Below are 9,182 nucleotides of genomic sequence, written 5' to 3'. Positions count from 1 at the left end.
CAAGTGGCTTCGTGAGTTGGAGAAGGCTTTCCGGCATCCGCAATGCTCGGAAGCTCGAAGATTTTGTTTGCCGAGCGTGTTGCAACAAGAAGCCGATGCATGGTGGATCTCCACTGTCCCGCTTTTTGGAAGGTTTGCATGCAGGAGTTGTAACTTGGGAGTTATTCAAAGAGGCTTTTTGTATGAACTACTTTCCCGAGGCGGTGAAGGATGCAAAGGAAGCCGAGTTTATGATTCTCGACTCAAGGAACTTTGTCCGTGTTGGAGTACCAACAGAAGTTCGAGGAGCTTCATTTCTTTGCTCCGCATTCTTTGAAGGAAGACCTCGCCAAAGCAAAGAAGTTCTTCAAAGGACTCGCCCGCCATTAAAGCTTATCTCACAGCTCCAGCCTATAGTGAGCTATGCTCAAGTGGTGCAGTAACTCGAAGAAGTTGGAAGAAACAGAGAAGGAAAGTGCTCGTGTGCGTAAGCCTTGGCAATCAAGGAATTCTGGTCCGGTGGATCGCAATGACCGTCGTTATGTGAGACCTACACCCTACCCCACTCCTACCTTTCGTGCTAAGAGTGTAGGTCGAACACGGGTTTTCAGCAGCCCGGCCAGCTTAAACAAAGATGGCGGAAACCGACCACCAGCAAATGCAAGTGCAAGTGCAAGTGCGAGTGCAAGGCCTTTTGTTCGTAAGTCCTCTCGTTGCAGCCACCCCCGTTGGATCCAAAGAATCCGGTTTGCTTCTACCGCAAGCAAGCTGGTCATTTTGCTCGTGCTCTGTCCGGGCGGCCCGCCCAAAGCAGCCGCCCCCTGGTGAAGAGTGCTCCCGCTCCCTCCCTCTCGTAGAGTTTTCAGTATTTCCAAGACCGAGCAGGATCCAAGCCATGATGTGATTACAGTACATTGTTAGTCGCTTCTATTTCGCATTTGTCTTATTTGATACGGGTGCATCTCATTCGCTCATGTCATCTCGCATTCATCAAGAAGACTAACCTAATCCCCGAGAAGTTGTCTAGTTGTTTATTGATTAGTACACCCACTGGTCCTCATGAGAAACTAGATAAGGGGTTATCTAAATGTCCCGTGTTGATTGGTGAGAAGAACTTGGAAGCCAATTTTGTGATTCTTGACATGAAGGACTTCGATGTTATTTTGGGAATTGATTGGCCGACAGCCCATAAAGCCGTGTTCCTTTGTTCCTCAAAGAAGATTCAGGCCCATATATGTGGAAGTCCGGTCTTTGAATTTCAAGGTGAAAAGAGAAGGGTTTGTAAGAAGGTGCTGTCTCGCACCGATGCAAGTCTATGCCCTAGTGGATGATGCTTCATCCGAAGGCAAGGGTATAGTGGAGAAAAGAGTCGACGTAAGTCGAGTTGTCTGCGACTTTGTTGATGTCTTCCCCGATGATCTATCGTGAGTGCCTCCGGACAGAGATGTCGAATTCTCTATTGATCTCGTCCCCGGTGCCGCTCCGGTATCTAAAGCTCCGTATAGGATGGCTCCTACCGAGTTGAAAGAGTTGCAAAATCAGTTGAATGAGCTCATTGATAGAGGTTTCGTACAGCCTAGTGTGTCACCTTGGGGAGCTCCGGTCTTGTTCGTCAAGAAGAAAGACGGTAGTATGCGCTTGTGCATCGACTACCGTGAGTTGAATAAGTTGACTATCAAGAATAGATATCCACCGCCCGTAATCGATGATCTCTTCGATCGCTTGAAGGGTGCAGTTGTGTTCTCGAAGATTGACTTAAGGTCCGGATATCACCAATTGAAAGTGAAGTCTAGTGATATCTTCAAGACAGCTTTTCCGAACGCGGTATGGTCACTACGAGTTTAGAGTCATGCCTTTCGGATTGACCAATGCTCCTGCGGTGTTCATGGACCTCATGAACCGAGTATTTCATGATGTGCTTGATAAGTTTGTGATTGTTTTCATTGATGACATCTTGATCTATTCGAAGAGCGAAGAAGAGCATGCGAGTCATCTAAGTTTCACTTTGCAAAGGTTGCGGGAAAAGAAGTTGTTTGCTAAGTTTAGCAAGTGTGATTTCCGGCTTAAGAGAGTGGTTTTCCTTGGTCATGTAGTTTCAGCCGAAGGTATTCGTGTCGATCCCGAAAAGGTCCAAGTCGTGGCTGATTGGGAGAGACCGAAGTCGCGAACGGAAATAAGAAGTTTTCTTGGATTGGCGGGTTACTACCGAAGGTTTATTGAGAACTTTTCTCGGTTGGCTGCTCCTATGACTAAGTTGACCAGGAAAGAAGAGAAGTTTGTTTGGTCCGACGCCCGTGAGAAGAATTTCCAAGAGTTGAAGGATAGATTGACAAGTGCCCCGGTTTTGACTATACCCGATAGTTCCGGTGGTATGACAGCTTTATACCGATGCGCCAAAGATTGGTTTGGGTTGTGTACCGATGCAACATGGCAAGGTCGTAGCCTATGCTTCTCGGCAATTGAAGGATTATGAGCGGAATTACCCCACTCACGATCTAGAACTTGCCGCCGTTGTCTTTGCTTTGAAGATTTGGAGACATTATCTTTACGGTGAGAAGATTGCCATTTTCACGGATCATAAGAGTTTGAAATACTTCTTTACCCAAAAGGAGTTGAACATGAGACAAAGGAGATGGTTGGAACTCGTCTCCGATTATGATTGTGATATTCAAGATCATCCCGGGAAAGCAAATGTTGTTGCCGATGCTCTTAGTAGGAAGAACCAGAAGAAGACTTTGGATTTAAATGCTTTGAGTTTACCATTGTGGTCTTCTATTGAGAGTTTTGGTTTGGAAATCGTCCCCGAGAATTCTGATTTTATTCTTTCCGCCATGACGGCAAGATCTGGTCTTAGAGATAAGATTGTTGCTCACAGAGTTCCGATCAAGAGTTTTTGACCAAAGTTGAGAAGATTTCTTCGAATCCCGAGTCGGATCCCGACTTTGGTATATCCATGGATGGTGCTTTGTTGTTTAGAGGAAGACCGTGTGTGCCTCGCAAACGATGAAGTTAAGAATGAAATATTGAAGGAAGCACACCAGTCACTTTTTATCAGACACCCGGAAGCACCAAGATGTACAAGGACTTGAAGGAACATTTTTGGTGGATTGGTCTAAAGGCGGATGTTGACGATTTTGTTGCCAAGTGTGAGACTTGCCAACGTGTGAAAGCCGTCCGACAACCTCCATCCGGATTACTTCAACCCCTTCCTATTCCTAGTTGGAAGTGGGAAGATATCTCCATGGACTTTGTGACTAGCTTGCCTCGACAAGTAAAGGCAATGACACCGTGTGGGTGATTGTTGATAGGTTGACCAAATCAGCCCATTTCATTCCTATGAAGATCACTCATACTCGGATAAGCTAGCCAGGCTTTATGTGGATAATGTGGTTCGTCCGCATGGTGTGCCTTTGAGTATTGTTTCGGATCGTGATCCTAGGTTCACCTCAAGGTTTTGGAACAGCTTGCGTAAGGCCTTGGGAACCCAATTGAACTTGAGTACAGCTCATCATCCACAAGCCCGATGGACAATCTGAGCGGACAATTCAGACATTGGAAGACATGCTCAGATCTTGCGTGGTGGATATGGGTGGTAATTGGGATGAACACCTAGCTTTGGTTGAGTTTGCCTATAACAACAGCTTATCAAGCAACAATAGGCATGGCTCCATTCAAGGCTTTGTATGGTAGTACTTGTAGGACACCTTTGTACTGGATCGAGACAGTGAAAGAAAAGTCTTAGGTCCCGAGATGATTGAAGCTACAAGTGCTATGGTAGATATGATAAGAGAAAGGATTAAGTCTCGCCAATGAGACAGAAAATCTTATGCCGATAAGAGAAGGACCGATTTGGAATTTCAAGTTGGAGAGAAAGTTTTTCTCAAGGTCTCACCAATGAAGGGTGTGATGAGATTCAATGTTAAGGGTAAGCTTAGCCCTCGTTACATTGGACCTTTCGAGATTTTGGAAAAGGTTGGACCTGTTGCGTATCGATTAGCATTACCTCCGTCTCTTGCTGGTGTGCACAATGTGTTCCATATTTCGATGCTCCGAAAATACATAGAGAATCCGAACACATTTTGCAGCAAGCACCGAAGGACTTAGTGCTGATTTGACCTATGATGAAGAACCGGCCGAAATCCCGGATAGGAAGGACAAGCAACTGCGGAATCGCGCCATTCCTTTGGTGAAGATTCGGTGGAAGAACCATACCCCCGAAGAAGCTTCTTGGGAGAAGGAAGAAGACATGAAGGAGAAGTTTCCTTACCTCTTTGGAAGCACAGTACGCTTTCAATTTCGGGGACGAAATTTCTTTAAGGGGGGGGAGAATGTGAAACCCAGCCCTAACCTTGACCCGGAAACCTTGTTATTTGTAGGTCCGATGACCCGAAGTAAAGTAAGAAGTCAGCTTTGGGCCATCCCAAAGAGAGGACTTGGTGTCCGGCTTTGAATCCATGAAGGTTGATGATGAGGTTCTATTTATGGAAACAGAATCCCGATGAAGATCTAATTAGTTGATGGACTTGGAGTGCTCTCTATCTTGGTTTGAAGGCATTTCTACCTACTAGGTAAGTCACTTGACTTGTGTGCAAAACCCCTTTAGGTTTGGATTTGATCTCGGGCCTTCAATTCCCCGTTTTGGCCTTGTCCAGCCGCCATTGGTCGACCGATTGGTCGATCGGGGCCGCCGACCAATCCACTCGACCAATGGGTGTCAGTCTTTGGCAATTAGGTTGATTCTTGCTCTATTTAAGTCTAACCTCGAGTCCACTTCGTATTTGCTGCCTCCAAACCCTCCGGAACGAACCAAAGACCTCTCGCAAGTCATCTCTCTTGCATCCTTGGAGTTTTCTTGGCGGATCTTCGTCGGAACTCTTCTTTTTGCATCAAAAGGTATGTCTACTCTCTCTTCTTCTCCTACATCTTTGTTTTTCTTTCCTTTTTGAGTTGAGACAGAGAAGAGATGCTGCATCCTCTCGTTGCAAACATCTCTCGAACATGTTCTCATGATCATCCTAAGGATTTAAGGCTAGAACAATGATCTTAACCATGATCATTGCAAGCTTTTGAAGGATTCATGATCAAACCATGATTTAATCTCTCGTTAATTTCCTAATCTGAATTCCGATCTCTTTGGATCTTCTTTCATTGATCATGTTAGTGGTTAATGGTTGTGTTTTCTTTCTATGATCCATAATCCATAGAATTCTAGTTGTTCTCTTCTACCTTACTATGTGTTCTTCATGATGCATGATAGTACATATATGGTAGGTTTTATTTCCTTATTTAGATTTATGCTTCTAAGCCTTATTCTATGAAGACCTATGCATGTTTTCATGTTTTCATTACCGAAAGCAATGATCCATCCTCCTATTGTTCTTGTCCTTGTTTTCTATTTCAAAATTCATCAAGATCCATGTTTGATTTATTTATGGTAACTTTTTGTTTCCTAATTTGGATCTTGATACCTTGATTTGATTAGTGTTTTGAGGTCCCCTATATGCTAGAATACTACCGATGTAGTCTACCCCTTGATTAGTACCCTTTTGAACCACCAAATTCGGATTTCATATCTCAAAACTCTGATTTTCTAAGTTATCGTCTCGCATTGGTCGACCGATTGGTCGACTGACCACTCGACCAATCCACTCGACCAATGAGTACAAAGAACCCAGCATTGGTCTGCTTCGGATGTTTTGCTATATTTTCTGTTAGGGATCTTTCCTAATATGTTGTATATACTTGTTTAGGACCTTCTTCTCAAGTTTGCCAAGATCTTACTTGATTTCTTAGGATTCTTTAGCAGTTATAAAAGGTAAGGATGGTTATTTCCTTAATTACATAGATAGCATGAATCTAGTTTCTATATTTGAATATCATTAATATGTTTCCTAAATTAGATTCTTACAATGATATACTACTGTTGCATAACTTTGATTACAGTAGCATTACTTATTCATATTGAATTGATTCATGTATGATTTACTTACCAATGTTATACAAATGATTGTAAATATTGATTTCTTTCCATATATGGAGTTACCATATATGTGATGATATGAATTGATGCATGTGTATGCTTACGTATGGTTTGGAAAGGAGAGGTGTCCTTTTGACATTTCTGTCCTTGGACTACTACGGGAATATTATGGGATGTTTCCGGAGATGCCCTCCTGGACACCTTCCTAAACCGTTGGATGACATATATAGGATTGTCTAGTAGTGTTTGGCTAGGATGTCCTGTTATGTCGACCCTAATCGGAGGGGTATTGAGACCGAACGACCCGTGGTAGCAATGGGGATTCATGGGCGCTCAAGACCGGTAACCAACCCGTGAGAGGACAGGAATCACATTGTGGGGGCCATTTATTGGTAGGGTTGCATATGGTTAGACTTGGGCTCACGGGCGCTTAAGACCGGTAACCAACCCGTGAGAGGACGTGAGAGCTTCCCGCTTACCATATGTGGATGATCAATAGGGTTGGTGAGTCCGTAGTCGTGGACTATGAGGACTCTAGTGTGAAGGATACCGGAAAGGATCGTCAGTGGACGAGGAATGGAAGTATCCGGATCCGACTTGATGTAACCAAGTAGAAGACTTGCATTTGGCTAGGTATTACCCCCGACATGCGCCAAGATTTATACCAAATGGTTGTGAGAGAGTGTGTTGACTTAACCCCCGCCAAGGTTTGTCCCGAGGGATGAAGGACCCATTACCAATCGGTCGCCCGAGATATCTTAAATGGTTGGAGGGAATCCAAGATATCTTAAATGGTTGAGGATGTGAGTGGACTTTCCTAAAGAAGTACGGTGCTATGACTTAAAGCATGTCCGCCAATAGAGACCAACAGATACATAGAGTTAGAATCATTCATTCATTGTTTGTCTCATATCATATTGCATTTATGATTGTTCTGGAATCCCGCCATTTATGTTATTATGGATTTTAATCGCTTTACCGAGTTTCTTTGAAACTCATTCCTTTATTGTACAATGTTGTTAGACTATCCCGCAGTACGGAATACTATGACGGTCCCTATGAGGAAGCGCAAGGCGAAGAGACATATCTCCAGGAAGGTGATTGCGGTTACCACAATTACTCGAAGATCCCACGGGTGGTTATGCTCCGTACGATGCTTAGTCCGACCATTGAGTGGAAGCGTCCTTGTGCTATCTATGAGATCTACACCTACAAGGATGTCGTCTACAAAGTGGAGAATAATTTAGTTACCCAATGTACTTGCTACTGGGATTAGCTTTTATCTAGTTTATTCTTTCGAGCTACTTTTCCGCTGGATGTAAAGTGGGATTTTTGCTTCACTTTACTTATCTGTTTGACACTCGATTATATCTATTATTCCGTTTCGTTTATGATTCATTCTTTCATTATTGGATCTATGATTTATCTTCCGCACTCTTGTTATGGTTGTTCATGATTATGTTATTGTTTATGTGGGAGGTTGATCACTCGATACCCGATCTTCGGGCCGTGGATCACACTCTCTGGTATGCCGATAGGGTACCGGGCCGGGAGGGCGTGATGATTGGTATCGGAGCCCAAGGTTCGAGGAGATCCTAACCACAAAAGGCAACAACCGAACATTCCCGAGTCATTGATCTGAAGTGACTCTTCTACTCTTAGAAGTGAATAATAGAACACCGAATTAGAAACTTGAACTTTGAGGCATAACAGAACATTTCGAATAACATACCATAATTATACTTGAACAAATGACACTAATGCAAGGAAAAGAAAAGTGCATAACATACAATAATTAAAGAGAAACAAAATGAACTTCATTAATTTCAAAAGTTTTTACAATGATTACATCTGAAATGCATAAATGGGAAATCCTAAGGTACAACTCATCTAGGTGATCTACTCGATCTCTATATGCTCCGAACTCCTCTCGCTAGCCGAGTCACCCGATGCTCTATCCTCGTCCCGTCGAGACTCCATCCTCTCGTACATCTGTCCCCGTCCGACCTCCATCCTCTCTAGCATGGAAGTCATCGATCTCATCTCGTGCACCAAGATCCGAAGTCTCCGGAACCGCATGTGAAGGGCCACCCGCCTCGAAGTGTGATGAAGGAAACTCGTGATGCACGGGCTCAGCCTCGCGCATATCTCAGATCATCTCCGGCCCGATCATCACTATCGGACCGATATCCTCTCCTCCATCCTCCGATCCCTCATCCTCATCCTCTCGATTCATCATCATCCTCACCCTCTCGGACCAGGAGATCTCTCTAACCGATGTAGTCTCATCCGTCGAATGGTCCGAGTCCCAATGGGGTATCCCCGTGATCTAGTGTCCATCGGAGTATCCTCGAAACTCACCCCGAAATGCCCGAAGATCAAAGTCGAAGCCTCCCATAGCAAAGGTTCCGCATGCTAGGCCGCAGAACCAAGTCCAAGATGACCCGCTGAATGATGTAAGAAAGATCGATCTCGAAGCCCATGTAGATGCGGTAAATGACCAAGGCCTCCATCACCGTGACCCGATGGTGATGTCCGGCTTTCAGATGATGTTCCGGCCGACTATGCGACCGATAATACGTGCGTAACCCGTCATCCGTCCGCTAGTCCACGGTGTGAAGCATCGGCGGCTATCCCATAGCGTAGAGCATATCTCGCGAAGCTCGTACGGCATCGATGGCTGTCCAGTCCGCTCCGCAGTATCCACACACACCGCCGTGGGTAGTAAGGGACCCGCAAGATCTCGGCCAGTTGTCCGGTAGAGAAGCGAATCCGAGTCCGGTGGACCCCCGCTCCCGAGGACAAGTCCGAGTGGATGTCCCCGGCCCCGAGCCTCCTCCCGTGTAAGTAAGGTTGCCGAAGAACAACCTCACTAGCTCCGGCATACCGGCAACTCCTCGGTGAAGAGGTGAGTCCACCGTAAAGTGTCGAACCTCCGCCGGATCCCGAAGGCTCCGAGCTGGCGTAAATGAAGTAGACGCCCCATCTCGATGTTACAATAGCTGAAGTAGGCCCTCGGACAGAAACTCGGCCCGAGGTGTGTCAAATAGGTCCTGGCTCCCCAACCTCCTCTCTCGGGGCTCGAAAGGAACCCGACCTCTGCCCCCGAGAGCACCCACGATGCGACCTCTACCTCTACCTCCTCCCCGCCTCCCCTCCGCATGATGTATCCGTGGAAGAGACAAGAGACATTTCCAATTAGTGCTATTTCAAGATTTGAGCC

Source organism: Hakea prostrata, chromosome 2, assembly GCF_041222555.1.
Source record: "Hakea prostrata isolate BN-2017 chromosome 2, UWA_Hpros_2, whole genome shotgun sequence".
Taxonomy (NCBI): Eukaryota; Viridiplantae; Streptophyta; class Magnoliopsida; order Proteales; family Proteaceae; genus Hakea; species Hakea prostrata.
Note: the sequence above shows the minus strand (reverse complement) of the source record.